This window comes from Ursus arctos, unplaced genomic scaffold, assembly GCF_023065955.2.
Source record: "Ursus arctos isolate Adak ecotype North America unplaced genomic scaffold, UrsArc2.0 scaffold_11, whole genome shotgun sequence".
NCBI lineage: Eukaryota > Metazoa > Chordata > Mammalia > Carnivora > Ursidae > Ursus > Ursus arctos.
Window position 1 is genome coordinate 7,194,920 of NW_026622775.1, and position 14,189 is coordinate 7,209,108.

Sequence of the window (14,189 nt, forward strand, 5' to 3'; positions counted from 1 at the left end):
TACTTGACACGAGTGCTCTACCATTCATACCAAATATCTCTAGTCTATACAGTCTTTTAATCATGGAGGCTGACATTTTATATTCTCTCAAGTTCTCAATACCTCTCTTCCCACCGTCATCCCCAGCTAATAATCTTGCTTCCTATTTTACTGAATAAAAAAATGGATGAAATAAAAAAACAAAGCCCACATTCTTTCAACAACACAAATTTACCCACATGCCTACATCAGCAAACATCTTTGCCTCTGTCTGTCACCATTGTTGAATTGCCCGATGCTCCTATCAAAAAATCGATCTTTATACTTATGCAGCAGATATTTCCTCTCACTAACCCAGCCCAGCCAAGCCTACAGATAGTTGAAAGCCTGGTGAACACCTGAATGTAACCTCCTAAGAGACCCTGATCCAGATTTGAAATTTCTGACCCATAGAAACTATGAGTTAAAAAATGCTTATTGTTTTAAACCACTAGCTTGTGGGGTGATTTGTTACAGAGCAATAAACATAATAAATGAATGAGTGCAATGACCAATCACAAGATCGATAACATACTCACTAGCTAATTAGGAAGGATTTACAAACTCAACTGAGGAGCTAATTTTCACATACCAGGAGGGGTGGTACAGCATGTAGTTCTTCTAGATAATAGGGGCTTATAAGGGAAGTTGATAAGGAGTGGAACCTTTATACAGAACTGTAGAGTAAGGGTAAAACATCTTCCATTCTTCTGAACCCTAGTGGGAAAGAGAAAGAAAACTCTCCAGCCAAAAGACTATCTGACAATTATGGATGCCCACTCTCCAGGCAGAGGTAACATCTATTTTCAGTTCAGTAGGGCGGAAGGGCAGGTTCTAACATCCACGGGGCCTCAAGAAAGCTGTCATTTCTTGCCTCTCCTGAAGATGAACAGCATTTACATCAGCTAGTCCTAAAGGATACAATGGCAGCAATGTGTGTACTGCTGCCCCTTTTTTATGGGGCCAGCCAACTGGGACAAATTCTTATTGGAGTGACCATGCAAACCAGAAGCAAACAGCATCACACTGAAAGTAATCAAGAGTTTAGGGGTCAGGCTGCCCACTCACCATTGATAACCAAATATTCAGGGCCAGGAGCTCCCAGGTTAAAAATAACCTACCATGCCCTTTAAATCACAATTAAAATATCAATGATACTTTCACATTTGTTGATAATATGGGAGTCTAAATTCAAACTCCTATTTGATGAAGAATTCCTCAGCTAGTTTTATATATAAGCCTGTAAGTTTTAACTATAGGAAAAAGTTTAATGACCAGAGGGGAACTAAGTCTGATTACAAAGTAGTTTTTTTGCTTGCAGGGCTCTAGGCCCCCAGAAATTCCTACCAAGACACTTGAAGGTATCTATCTATTGATAAATTGATTAATAGATACATAGATAGACACACACACACTTAGTTAAATTCGTGTAAGTACAATTTTTTAAATATAGCAATAAAAGGTATTTTACAAAACATAAGTAGAAAAGTATCAAATAATTTGAAAATGTTTCCATTTCTTTTAAACTTTTTCTTCTACCAACAACTTCAAACCAAAAGACACAGTTCTCCTAGGCTTTACAAAGCATCCAACAATGAAGGTGGTCAAGTCTTACACCTATAGTTTAGGTGTTCCAATAGAGAAGTATAAAATTTTTTAAGCACTTTAATTTGTTTACAGAACAGATGTGTTTGAATATCCAGTATTCTAAGTGAAAGATCTTGACTACCATAAAGCATTTGATGTTTTCATATAATTTGAATGCGCCCAATATCAATTATACCTGTGGCCATAATTAATACAGAAGCTATCAAGTCATTTGTACTAACTCATATAAAACACGCTCTTTGAACTTCATCTTCCCTCTAGCTACACTCACTCCCATGATGATCTCATCCAGTTACTTGGCTTTAAACATCATCTATACACTGATGATTCCCAAATTTATATCTAGAGCCAGACAGCTCCTCTGAACTCCAGACTCATATATCCAGCTGCCTATTTGACATCTCCATCTAGAGGCCTTGCATGCATTTTACACTTATCTTGTCCTAAACCAAACTTCTGATCTTTTCTCCCAAACCTTCTCCTCCCACTGTCTTCTCCATCTCAGTAAATAGGAACCCTATCCTCCCAGTTACTCAGGTCAAAAATTTGGGAGTTATCTTTGACTCCTCTCTTTCTTTCATGCCTGACATTGAATTCATCAGCAAATCCTGTCAATTCTACCTTCCATATCACTCAGAATATGACCACACAGTCTCCAAGCCACTGTGTTGATCCAAGGCGCCATCATCTCTCACATGGATTACTCAGTAGCCTCCTTACTGGCCTCCTTCCTCTGCCCTGCTCCCCATAACCTATTAGATACACAGTGATTAACACTGTGATTAACACAAAAGTGATTAAGAAAAGCATGTCATTGCTTTGTTCAAAACCCTAAAATTGCATCTCATTTCAGCAAACTAAAAGCCAATTCTATAGGGTCCTACATAACCTCCACATTACACCCTTCAGCCTGTTACCTCTCTAATTCATATCCTTTTATAATCCCCATTGTTCACTCTACTTAAGTTGTTCTGGTTTCTTTATTGTTCCCCACTCAGGGCCTTGGCAGTAGCCCATCTATTGTCTGGGATGCTTTTGACCCAGTTAGCCACATGGCTCATTCCCTTACTTCCTTCAAGTCCTTGTTATACTGTAACCTCCTCAGAGACTCCCCTATGGGAAGTACAATCCCTACCCTATTCAGCAATACTATTCTCCTTTGCTTTATTTTTCTCCATAGCCCTTTTCATCTAACAGTGTAAATATCTGTTTGTTTTCTGTTTATTTCCCTCCACAAGAATGTAAACTTCCCGAGGGCAAAAGTTTCTGTCCATTTTGTTTACTACTATATAGCCCACCCTTAGAATATGCTTAGCAAATAGTAGGCACTCAATAAATATTCACTGGGGCACCTGGGTGGCTAAGTCCATTAAGTCCATTGAGCCTTCGGCTCAGGTCATGAGCTCCATCCAAGTCCTGGAACTGAGCCCCATATTGGGCTGCCTGCTCAGCAGGGAGTCTGCTTCTCCCTTTCCCACTGCCCCTTCCCCCACTCATGCTCCCCACGCAAAAACACACATGCTCACTCTCTCTCTCTCAAAAATTAAATTTAAAAAATTAAATAAATTAATAAATATTCATTGAATATATTAATATTAAAGATTTGGAAAACGATTCACACAAATATTTTATTACCAATATTTCAATAACTAGTCACTATCCTAACTAGCACAATGAAAGTTCAATACAGTAGTATTCATTTCTCCTTGCAACAATCAGTCCTTATCATAGAGGTAAATACCTAAGGTCTTTTTCACCTTGGCCTTATAAATTTTTGCAGCAAACCCAAGCTCCAATGTTATAATTCTTTTTCTGTAAACACTGGTTTCTGACCGTATCGATATCTTCTCACATCTGAAAACCCCATCAGAACTGATGATCATATCACTATTTAAAACTAGATGGACAAAGTATGTGTGGGTTTAAGCCCCCTCATCCCTCCACCAAATACAACCAGAGAAATATTTTACAAGAACTGAATGGTTACAGAATAGGGGTCTACAGACTATGGCCTGGAAACCAAAGCCAGCCAGGACTGCCAGGTGAAATACAGGTATCTAGTAAAATTTAAATTTCAGATAAGCAACAATTTTTTTTAGCATAAATGTATCCTAAATATATGCTAAATGCTAAATCTGGAAACCTTAAATCTGGCCCACCACCTGTTTTTTGTACAGCCCACAAGCAAAGAACGGTTTTTCCATCTTAAGTAGCCGGGAAAAAATTAAAAGAAGAATAACATTTCATGGCAAGTGAGAATTATATGAAATTCAAATTTCATTGTCTATAAATAGTGCTACTGAAACATAGCCACTTGTTTTCTTACTGTCTATAACCACTTTCACTTTACAGCTGCACAACTGAATGGTTGCAACAGAGAACATACAGCTGCAAAACCTAAATATCTGTCTGGCCCTTTACAAAAAGTTTACCAACCCCTGTTGGTAATAGAATATTTACTTTTAGGCTTCCCCTTACCAAAGACAAAGCAAAGTAACCTCTTTCCCTTTAGAACTCTCTTCCCACAGGAGCACTTCTGCTGCTTTATCATTATACTGGAAAGAGAAGTAGGAAGCAAGCTGAGAAAAGGCAGTGTGATGAAAGGCGTGGGCTGTGGATACCCAGAGCTGAGTGTGAATCCTTTCTCCACCTATCACACCCTGAGTGAGTTACTTACGTGAGGGCCATATGAATGCCACCACACAGGGTGGCTATGGAATTAGGAGATAAGGATTAAAAGCTTGATTTTAAAGGACAAAAAAGGGTCAAGTTTCTAGACTGCAATGGAGGGTATGATTGTCAGAGGGACAGAAAACAGGGGGAGAAGAAAAGTGAAAAGATAAAAATTGGAACTAGGAGGACAGACTTCTTAATCACTCACCAAGAGGTGAGCTTCAGTGAAAAATACAGATTTACATGGATTCAAGCAAAAATATCATGACCAAAAGTAGGGAAGTATGGGTAGATTTATTTGGACTAAGTAAGACAGCAGCAAAACCCTTTTCAAGGTAAATAAATTTTGGATTGCATCTACTCAGTACACATAGAGATAAAAACCCCACTTCCAGAGTAGTATTATATTTGAAAAGAAAGGCCTGAGTGTGTGTTGCTGTTAATATGAAGGGAAAGGAAAAAAGACAGAGCCACATTTACATGGCTGTGGAACCCCCCAGGTTCTGTAAGGGGCCAATAAAGAAAGTAGCATCCACAATCTCTTCAGCCATTCTTTCCAGGAAATATTTTCTACTTTGGCCCCGGGGTTAAAGTTATCAGGTCCTGGTTTTTAAAGTCTAGAAAAATAGGAAGTATATAAAATAAAAGGGCAATATATAAGATTCATCAAATGATTGTATCTGTGACCCATGACCCTAGGCAGTGGTTCTCAACATGTGAGCCTCACATGTAAGACATATTCCCAAATACAACTTCTGACACTAGATATAGTGCACTTCACTCCTCCTAAAAGGCATATCAGCATGGAAGAGAGTGAGAGTGATGTTATCACAGAGATAACCTTGAGGCTGTTCTAAATATATTTTCAAATGTAAATTATTTGCAAGCTTCAACTGTATTTGGTAACAAATACTTATGACAGCCTCATTTCTGACCTGTGTCACGACACTGTGATTGAGTAGTACTGTTTCGTTCCACTTCCCAAGAACAAAATTTTCCTGAAATATAGAAGTCATTACTAATACTGATCCTGGCAACAAAACTATTAACAATGCTTGTAATCAAACCCCAAGGTTACTTTGAGAACTGTGTTTTTGAAATTGATTTTTATTTACAACATATGTTGATGTGCTTTACAGCCTTATACTCAGAGCTGGCCTAGACACTCATTAGTTCACTCACTAGTTCATTTATTCTCAACATACAAAGCTGACATGACGAGAACGACTGACCAAGTACAAATACAGACATCTTACATATATCAAGCAACCAATACGGAATGAGATCCTACTCTTTGCCAGGTACAGTTCTGGGAGTAAAGATAAATAGTGAGAGCCCTGGCCCTCTAGGATCTCAAAGTCTAGTGGAGGTGACAAAATAATTTCAATGTAGTACGATTAAATAAAATGGTAAACATGAACACAGTACATTATGAGTTCAAGGAAAATGAACTGAATCCACAAGGGAATGATTAGAGACAGCTTTATAAGAGAGATAGTACACTGAGCAGCTGTCCACTGTCAGTAACTATACTGGGTGCTGTGAGCTGTAGACAGCTGTTAAAAAGTCAGCATGGTGCCTGACACCAGTGAGCTCACAGTCTAATATGAAAGGCAAATCCATTAACTAATCTCAAAGGCAAATGCAAAATCACTGAACCACGTTGGTACCCTTGACCCTTCTTCCTTCTAACCAGGACTCTTACCTTCACCGACCTGTACTCTCTTGCTCCTCTGTGGCAGATACATAACTTCTTAGCACAAAATTCTCTCCCCTTTGGGAATGGCCACAAACATAGGTATAGGATGAGAGGTTGCATCTTTATATGACATGGATCCCCTAGAAATAGCTGATTGTTCCAGAAGTAGACATCTGACCCAAACTGGACCATTCAGTGATTCCTCATTAGAATTTGAAATTCTAAACTAAGATGTACAGGGACAGGTGAATCACATCAATGGCAATACCCTATAAAGAATGATGACAAATTCCTGACACACAGGAGACCAACCCTGATTCTACTCTTTCCACATGTTGCTTATTGGACTCCTTTCAATTCTATAAGAATTCTCCTAATTTCCCTCCAACTGCTTAGGCTATCCAGAGTCAAATCTTATGCTTATAGACCAAGAAACCTTCATAGATGTCCCTTGCCCACATAATCTCCCAACTCTTGTATCCAGTCTAACGGTATTTCCCTGTGATCAAACAATTTACTGAGAGATTAATTGCCCATAAAGCTTAGTATGTTATCTACCCTCCAGAGAGGTAATGGTTTGGGGGGAATCATGGAGATACAATGCTGGAATCCAGAAAATTTAACGGCAGGGGCATTTCAGGACCTACTGAACCATGATAATCCTGTAAAGGAGATATGTGGGCATACAGAGAATTATCATTAATGCCCCTCAAATTCCACCGAATATGGTTCCAAATCTTAGCTCTATAATTCACATAACCAAGTTTACACAGCTAGTAAATGGCTGCCAAAATTTGAAATCGAATCTGGCTATTTTCAAACCTCATATATTTTGATATCACAGATGTATCTGTTAATTCCTAGTTTCATTCTTCCTTTAAATCAGTGGTTCTGAACTGGGGGCAATTCTCCACACACATACCCAAAAGACTTTGAGCAATGTCTGAAGACACTTTGATTGTTAAAACTATGAGGTGCAACTGGCATCTAGTGGGTAAAAGCCAGGATGCTGCTAAGTACCCAATAATGCACAGAACACAACCACAACATTAACTATATGGCCCAAATGCCAAGAGTGCTGAGGTTAAGAAACTCTGCTTTAAATCAAACAAATAAACAAGTTTCTGAAGAATGTATGATTCAAATGTACACAAAGAATTAAGCAAAAATTCCATTTTATGCAAGATATTAGACTAGTATGCAGCCACTAATTATAGATTTATTGATGTAAAAAATATATTTTTAAATGAGAAAGACATGCTTCTTAACAGTTACGTAGAGTACAATCTCATTTTATAAAATAAAATCTATCTATGCATGAACATGGGTTCATTTACATATAGGAAGAAAATTGGAAAGCTATAATACCACTAAGTTAGTAGTGTCTAGCCCTAAGGGGGAGGGAGATTAAACGATTTTTGTTTTTCCCTTTTTTCCTTGAGATGCGTTTTTGCATTAAAAGTTCAGTTTTCATTTTAAGATATAACTCTACTTGTCAGCCTCATGCCTGACCTCAGCTGGTTCAGATTGGTTCACAGTACCACATATTTTGCTTCACCCACCTACATACACAAGAAAAGAAGCAGTGTTTCATTAAAACAGGCTCAGAAATGGCATCTCTGTTTATGAGGTACTGGTGCATGTGTGAAAACATTCATTACGTTCACTCAAGGTCTCATATTTCCCCAAACCTCCTTGCTTTGTACTTAGGTGCCTAAGTCCTAATTCATGCTGGTGACATCCCCACACCACTCTTTTTCCTGCTACTGAGTCAGTTCTTGTTAAGATCACCTTATTTCTCAGTAAACCCTAGATAAATGAAACATCTTTCACAGCTCCAGCGCCCCCACCTCTAGCATTTACTGAGGGAAGGGAAGAAGAATTTCAGAACTTAAGTTTTTAACCTAAAACTCAAACAAAATCATTAATGGAAACACATTTTTCCCCAAATAGTTCTAAGCATTCTTAAAATTGACCCTCATATCTTTTCTAGATTCACTTCTTTCATGAGGCACAGTAGTGTAGCCTAGCCATAGCCGTAGTACATGTCTTCTTTCTATTCCTACCAAAGCCATAAGAAAGACAGACTTGATCTTCATTTGGGGTGTTAACTGAATAGGATGGATCAGTCCAGAACTACCCTCTTTCAGGTGCTAAAAGATGAAGTCCTTTGCTGTAGTTACACACACATTTTTTTTTTTTTAATGGACAACTGATTAGGGAAAACCCTCTTTTGGGAGCAAAGGAGCAACTTTTCAGTAACTGAACATTAGCTATCCCAGATTATCAGAAAAGCACTTTCTATAATTTTCCTTCTTTGTTCTCAGTTTTTGTTACTACTGCAAAGATATTTTTATAAAACTCAGAATAAAATAGGATGGCACATCAAATTAAATTATATTCCAAACAGTTACTTCTCTTTTCCACAGACTGAGCATTCAAGCCCACCGTACATTTTCAGGACCTTGCCTCTAAACAGGTTTTCTTCTTTTCTCCAGTTACTGAACACCTCGGTAGGACATGTGTGGTTGCGTGTGTAAAAATGTATGTATGACTGTATGTTTGTATGTGGGTATGAGTTTGTGTGTGTGTGTGTGTGTGTGTGTGTGTGTGTGTGTGTGTGTTTTATTCCATATGAATGGAGTAAGACATTTACTGAACACCTTAAAACCGAGGCTAGAAAATAATAGCAGATACTCCAAAAATATATGTTCAATGAATGACCAATGAATAAACAAGGTCTATAACATTTTAAATAAAACTTAAAAGTGATATATTGTCCTTCTTCTTGATAAGTTTATACCTTTGTAAGAGAGAGAACTTGCATCACCAGCAACTAGTCCTGAAAATTCACACCATCTTCATCATTTCAATAAATACATTAATTGCTTGAATTGGTATCATGCCTTTCCATGAAGGTATCAACATATTTGATGTGTTTTAGCTCCTGGCAGAATGAATTAAGTTTAAAAAAAAAATCTGTTTCATTGAGATATTAGTCTGCTAATACTTCGTTTTGATTATAAGTAATTAAGAGTTCTATATAATCATGGGAAGATGTTACTTTTAGGTGAGCTGAAAATAGAATTATAATGAAACAGAGATGATATATTTCATTTTTAAATGATGAGGATGACTTATTGTTGGGTTAAACCCAAGTTACTGTCACATGTAATAAAATGCAAGCTGTTTTAGTTCCCATATATGGCAATTTCTATGATTAAGGCTAATTTCTCTGGCAATTGTAATTAATAACCTCTGTCCTACTGTTTCAAGAAATTTCATCCACAAAAGACAATGGTCAACTGTTCATCGTAAATAATAAAAGCTCTCTTTCATGGAAAGATCTTTTAAAACAATAAGCAATAAATGAAAAGTATACAATACCCAGAAATTGCAAATGCTCAGTTTCAAATGACATGTCCTTTAGCTATCCAACTAGCAAGAAAAGTAGTTCAAAATCTAAAAACTATTGGTAAGAAAAATTACAAGAAAAAAATTAATTACTCATGAATAAAATTCAATATAAATGTTGGAAACATAAATTAAAATAAAAATATAATCACAAAACAAGTAGAGAAAGAATAAATTAAGAGAGCATAATAGAGGTTTATATTGACTATGTTCAGTTTTGTCCCTAAACTCAAAGCAAATAGTTTATGTATCTCATACTTTATATAATCTCATACTCTATATTTATCTCATATTTTATATTTGTCATAAAAAGTTGATCTGTAGAAAACTGACCTATATTTAAACTGCCTCATGCACTAAAATCAGATTTTTAATTTTATGAAATCATAATTTCTCAAGTACTGGAAATACTTCCCTATTATCAAAACTAATTTTCACCTCAGTTAAAGGGCTTTCTTAGATTTGGATTACAAATATGTGTTTATATTATACCAGAAACTTTAACTGAACAGTTTTTTAAAATGGTGTCACTATCTGGGGAGACAGTGGTACCACTGTGATAGATCTAAATAGAAAACAATTTCTACTGTTCTCTCTGACTCTGCAGTATCCTGGGTTGAGACCTTCCTTTGATCAATTCTCACACCAGCTCTACTAGTCAGTTCTAAACGGTTGCTTTCCAGTTCAAACTCATTAGCAATCCCTAAATTTCAACAAAAATCAAAATTAGGTGGTGATATGTTCCAGAAAATTACTCAACACATCAGACTTTTGTTCAATGATGAATTACTTTCTAAGATAGGCAAATAGTTTGTCTAATATGCTACTCATCAAAAATATACCTTGTATCTCTTAAATATTTTTATATCTCTGAACTGTATCTTATTCAGCTTATTTGCTCCACTCATCTTCACAGGTCTGAGTTCAAAGCTGTTTTCCCCCCGTATGGACAAGCATGTCATCTGTAATGAAGACTATGTAGGGTGTTGTCGCAGACATTTTTGTCTGCCACATACTTCATCTTAGATGTCTATTCTGTAATAGGTCTTCCTGACATTCGTCTGTTGACAGAGCATCAACCCACTAATGAAAATTAGGTTATCACCCCATGGACAAGCATCACTAACTGAAACTCTAGAAACCAAACCATGGAACACTAAGAATAAAAACAGTAAGAATAGTTTCACATGCTGTATATGACATGCAAAATACAGCATTTATTCTCTCTCTTATTAAAAGGAATATTTTCCTTCACCTGGTCAATGCCAATTAGTTATAGTTAAGCCACAATCTTTTGTGACATGTGACATGTCTCTCAATAAAAAGAAAAGTATATCATAAGCCTACTTCTTAGCTGTGACATGCTGTCTAGGCTCTGGTATGCCTCAAGTTGGAAAATATGCCTTTCCCTTCACAAAGAGAAATGCCACATGCCACAAAGACTGTGAACCCTGTAGGGTTACTTACTCATGGTTTTCTGAAACTGAAAACTACCTGGTTTTAATTCATATGTTATTAATATATTTTTACTTAATTTTTTAAAAAGGCATTCTTCTAATAGCAATTTATTCAGTGTTGGGATAATCCCAAGCAACTGCTATTCCTTCAACTATTCTGATTTTTATTTTTAAATCTCAGGTAACATGTCCTTGATGCGAATTGCTACAGCTATCTAGCTATCTTCAGACTTTAGACTGAATATCTAAAGCAGTGATTCTTAAACTTGTCTTCACATTGAAATCATCTAGGAGATGCAAAAACATACCAAAGCCTATCTACCACCCCAGAGATTGCAAATTAACTGATCCCAGTGTGACCTGAGCTTGGACATTTTTAATATATCCTGAGATGATTCTAATGTGCAACCAAATTTAGAAACCACTGGTCTATAATTGAATATTGAATATTGATTAACATAACACCATGTGGATATTAGATACTAGTTACTATCATCATTGTCTGGCAAAGTCAGAGAATGATATTCAGACAGATTAAGCTTACTAGTAATTGTTACCACATATTAAAATGCCAAGCATTTTACCAACATTTTATCTAATCCTCACAACATTCCTGCAAGATAGGTATTATTATTCTCACTTCATACATGGGGAACTAAAGATCAGAAAGTTTAGGTTGTTTTCCCAATGCCACCAACTAATAAATAGTAGGGCTGGTATTTGAATCCATGTCTGTTTGACACTAAAAGACCTATTCTTTCCACTGTGCCATACACTTTCGGTGGAAGTAATATCACCCCCAAGGAAGTAAAAATTAAAGGAAGTGAAGATCAAAAGATGTTTAGATATTGCAATGGTTTTTGGTCCTCCAAAGTTCAACTTTGCTAATGAAATCTTATTCTTTAATATTTAATTTCTCTTACTGAAAAAAAATAAATTTGACTTTATTTTTCTACTTAGGAGGTTAATAATGAAAAAAAAAAGTTTGAGAAACACTAGACTATACCATACTCTGCCTCCAACCATTTTGGTTAATAATTAGTTAACGTGTATACTATTCACATATCACATACATATTACCCACTTATCTACATTATATAGATTGCCTGTAAAGAAAGTGGCTCTCCCCTCAATTTTACAATTCCCAAGTTGTACTTACAATTGAAAAGAACTACAGTATAAACAAAACTATATATGTTATAGGTCCCCAAGATGCTAATGATAGGAGAAGAAATAATAAGTCCAAAGAGTATTACTTAAAAGTCCTTATGAATGTCTATTATGTTGTTATTTCAGCATTATAGCAGTAGGTTGTTGATTCAAAAACTTGAGAATTTCCTGGGTGAAATCTGAAACTGGCCTGGTGCGCGGAGGGCAAGCAGAGACCAAAAAGACAGACCACTCTAGATTGGTAGGTGGCAGGTTTAGCAAGGGAACTTTTAAGGCTTGTCTTGAGTGGCCACGAGATGCATACATCTCTACACCCACCACCAGAATCTTAGAAGTTTATATAAAAGCCTTAACTGGATTCAGTCACATATTCCATGCTGATGGTCTCAACAACACATTAGTTTCTCAGGGCTGTGTCCTTGAGGCAGCCTTTAATGCGGGGAAGGCAGGCAGAACACATATTTCAAGTATACAAGAGAGGGTGAGGAGTCTTCAAGTGCCTGGGTCCAACCTGAGGGTCAACTGGTGGTCATGTCCTCTTGATGACCTCCTTCAACATATACCAGGGTAAGCTTTCTCTGACATGACATGGTTATATGTCAAATTATTTCAAAGTTTAAACAACTGGAGGCAAGAATCAAATCATTCAACTTTGTATCTCCTATAGCACTGGGTGTCATATAAACTAGTCAATCACCAAACATGTGTGAAATTAAAAAAAAATGGAATTTCCATTACCATACCATCACATAATCCAACACACACAATAATAAAACAATTTTAAGCAAATTTTAATTAGTCTTTATTGATTTGGAAGATGCTTTTCTACTTTCTTTAGAATCACTAATTTTAAAACATTTTTATTCTATAACAGGAAAGTGTAGCACAGAATAAGTATCAAACTTTAATTTAATATCTTCTCTTAAAAACTACTAATTTGATTCACCAAGTTGTCACCATTGCCCTATGAATAACACATAAAGAGGCATTTGAGGATACTGGCAAGTGCTCAAATACTGAACTCAGACTTTGGCTAAAGTCAATGATACAGGCTACCCTAGAGCAACCTGAAAGGGCATCTCTGGGAAGATGTATCCTAATTTAAGCCAAAGAGCCAACGTGTATATGCTTATATTAAGGAAACATAGAAAGAAATTGAAGTGACAATCAGAAATATGATGTCATAATGCTTATTTGCCCAAGGCAAAAAGAGTTTTTAACAATTTCCTCAAAGCAGTTATTGCTTTGAAAACTAACAATCCAATAATCATGGAGGACTCCTTTGTGAGCATTCTAGAAAAATACCTTGAGGCTTCCAGCTAGTGAAACAAAAAATATTTGAGAATGTTCCAGGGAGCCAATGACACCAAAAGAGGAGTCACTGTAAGCTATTAGATGGGAACTGCTATCCACACCCATGGCCAGTGGGCTGTACAGAAGAACAGAATTGAGGTAGAAGGGAAAATCCAAAAGGAGCTTTCTGTAACCCTCATGCTCCTACCCAGCTCCTACCCAGCTGAGTCTCATTTGTTATTAGGTCTACCAGAAAAAAACAAAACAAAACAAACTAAAAAAGCCTACCTAAATTTGCATTGCAGAACTCAAGCCAGTTATTGAGACTCAGAAGGGTAAATCAGAATTCAGACCCCTAGCCCAAAGGGAGTCTGCCCCATCAAAGGAGCTATAATAATAATAATAACAATCATAATGGTCTATAACAATGGTTTATAACATTCGCTGAACATTTGCTATATGTAAGTCACCATGTTTGGTGTTTATACTCATTTTTTCATTTAAAACTTCCAAAAAATCTCATGAGAATTTTTTCTTCTTATATACAAAGAAAGAAGGCTAGAGAGTTTAGTTGTATAAAATGCTAGACAACAGAATTTGCTTTGAGTTTTCTTGTGTTATAAGCTAGTACTTGAACTTGCAAGCTTAATCCTCTCACAAAAACCTTCCTTACAGGTATGGGTGTTTCAGAGAACTTTTGCTTTCTTTGTTAGGGGCAGAAACCTAACTCAAACTAGGCAAAGTATAGATCCTGTTAAAATACAGATTCTGATTCAGAAGGCCTGAGGCAAGGCCTGAGGTCCTATATATCTAGCAAATTCCTAGATGATGTCATAGACCACACTTTAAGTAGCAAA

The 14,189-nt window shown here is 36.5% G+C and overlaps 1 long non-coding RNA gene across 1 annotated transcript in view; it reads right to left on the bottom strand.

Moving 5' to 3' along the window:
- The window catches only part of LOC130543329 (uncharacterized), a 576,439-nt gene that overhangs the window by 419,985 nt on the left and 142,265 nt on the right, over positions 1-14,189 (bottom strand). The gene's annotated exons all lie outside the window — the stretch shown is intronic.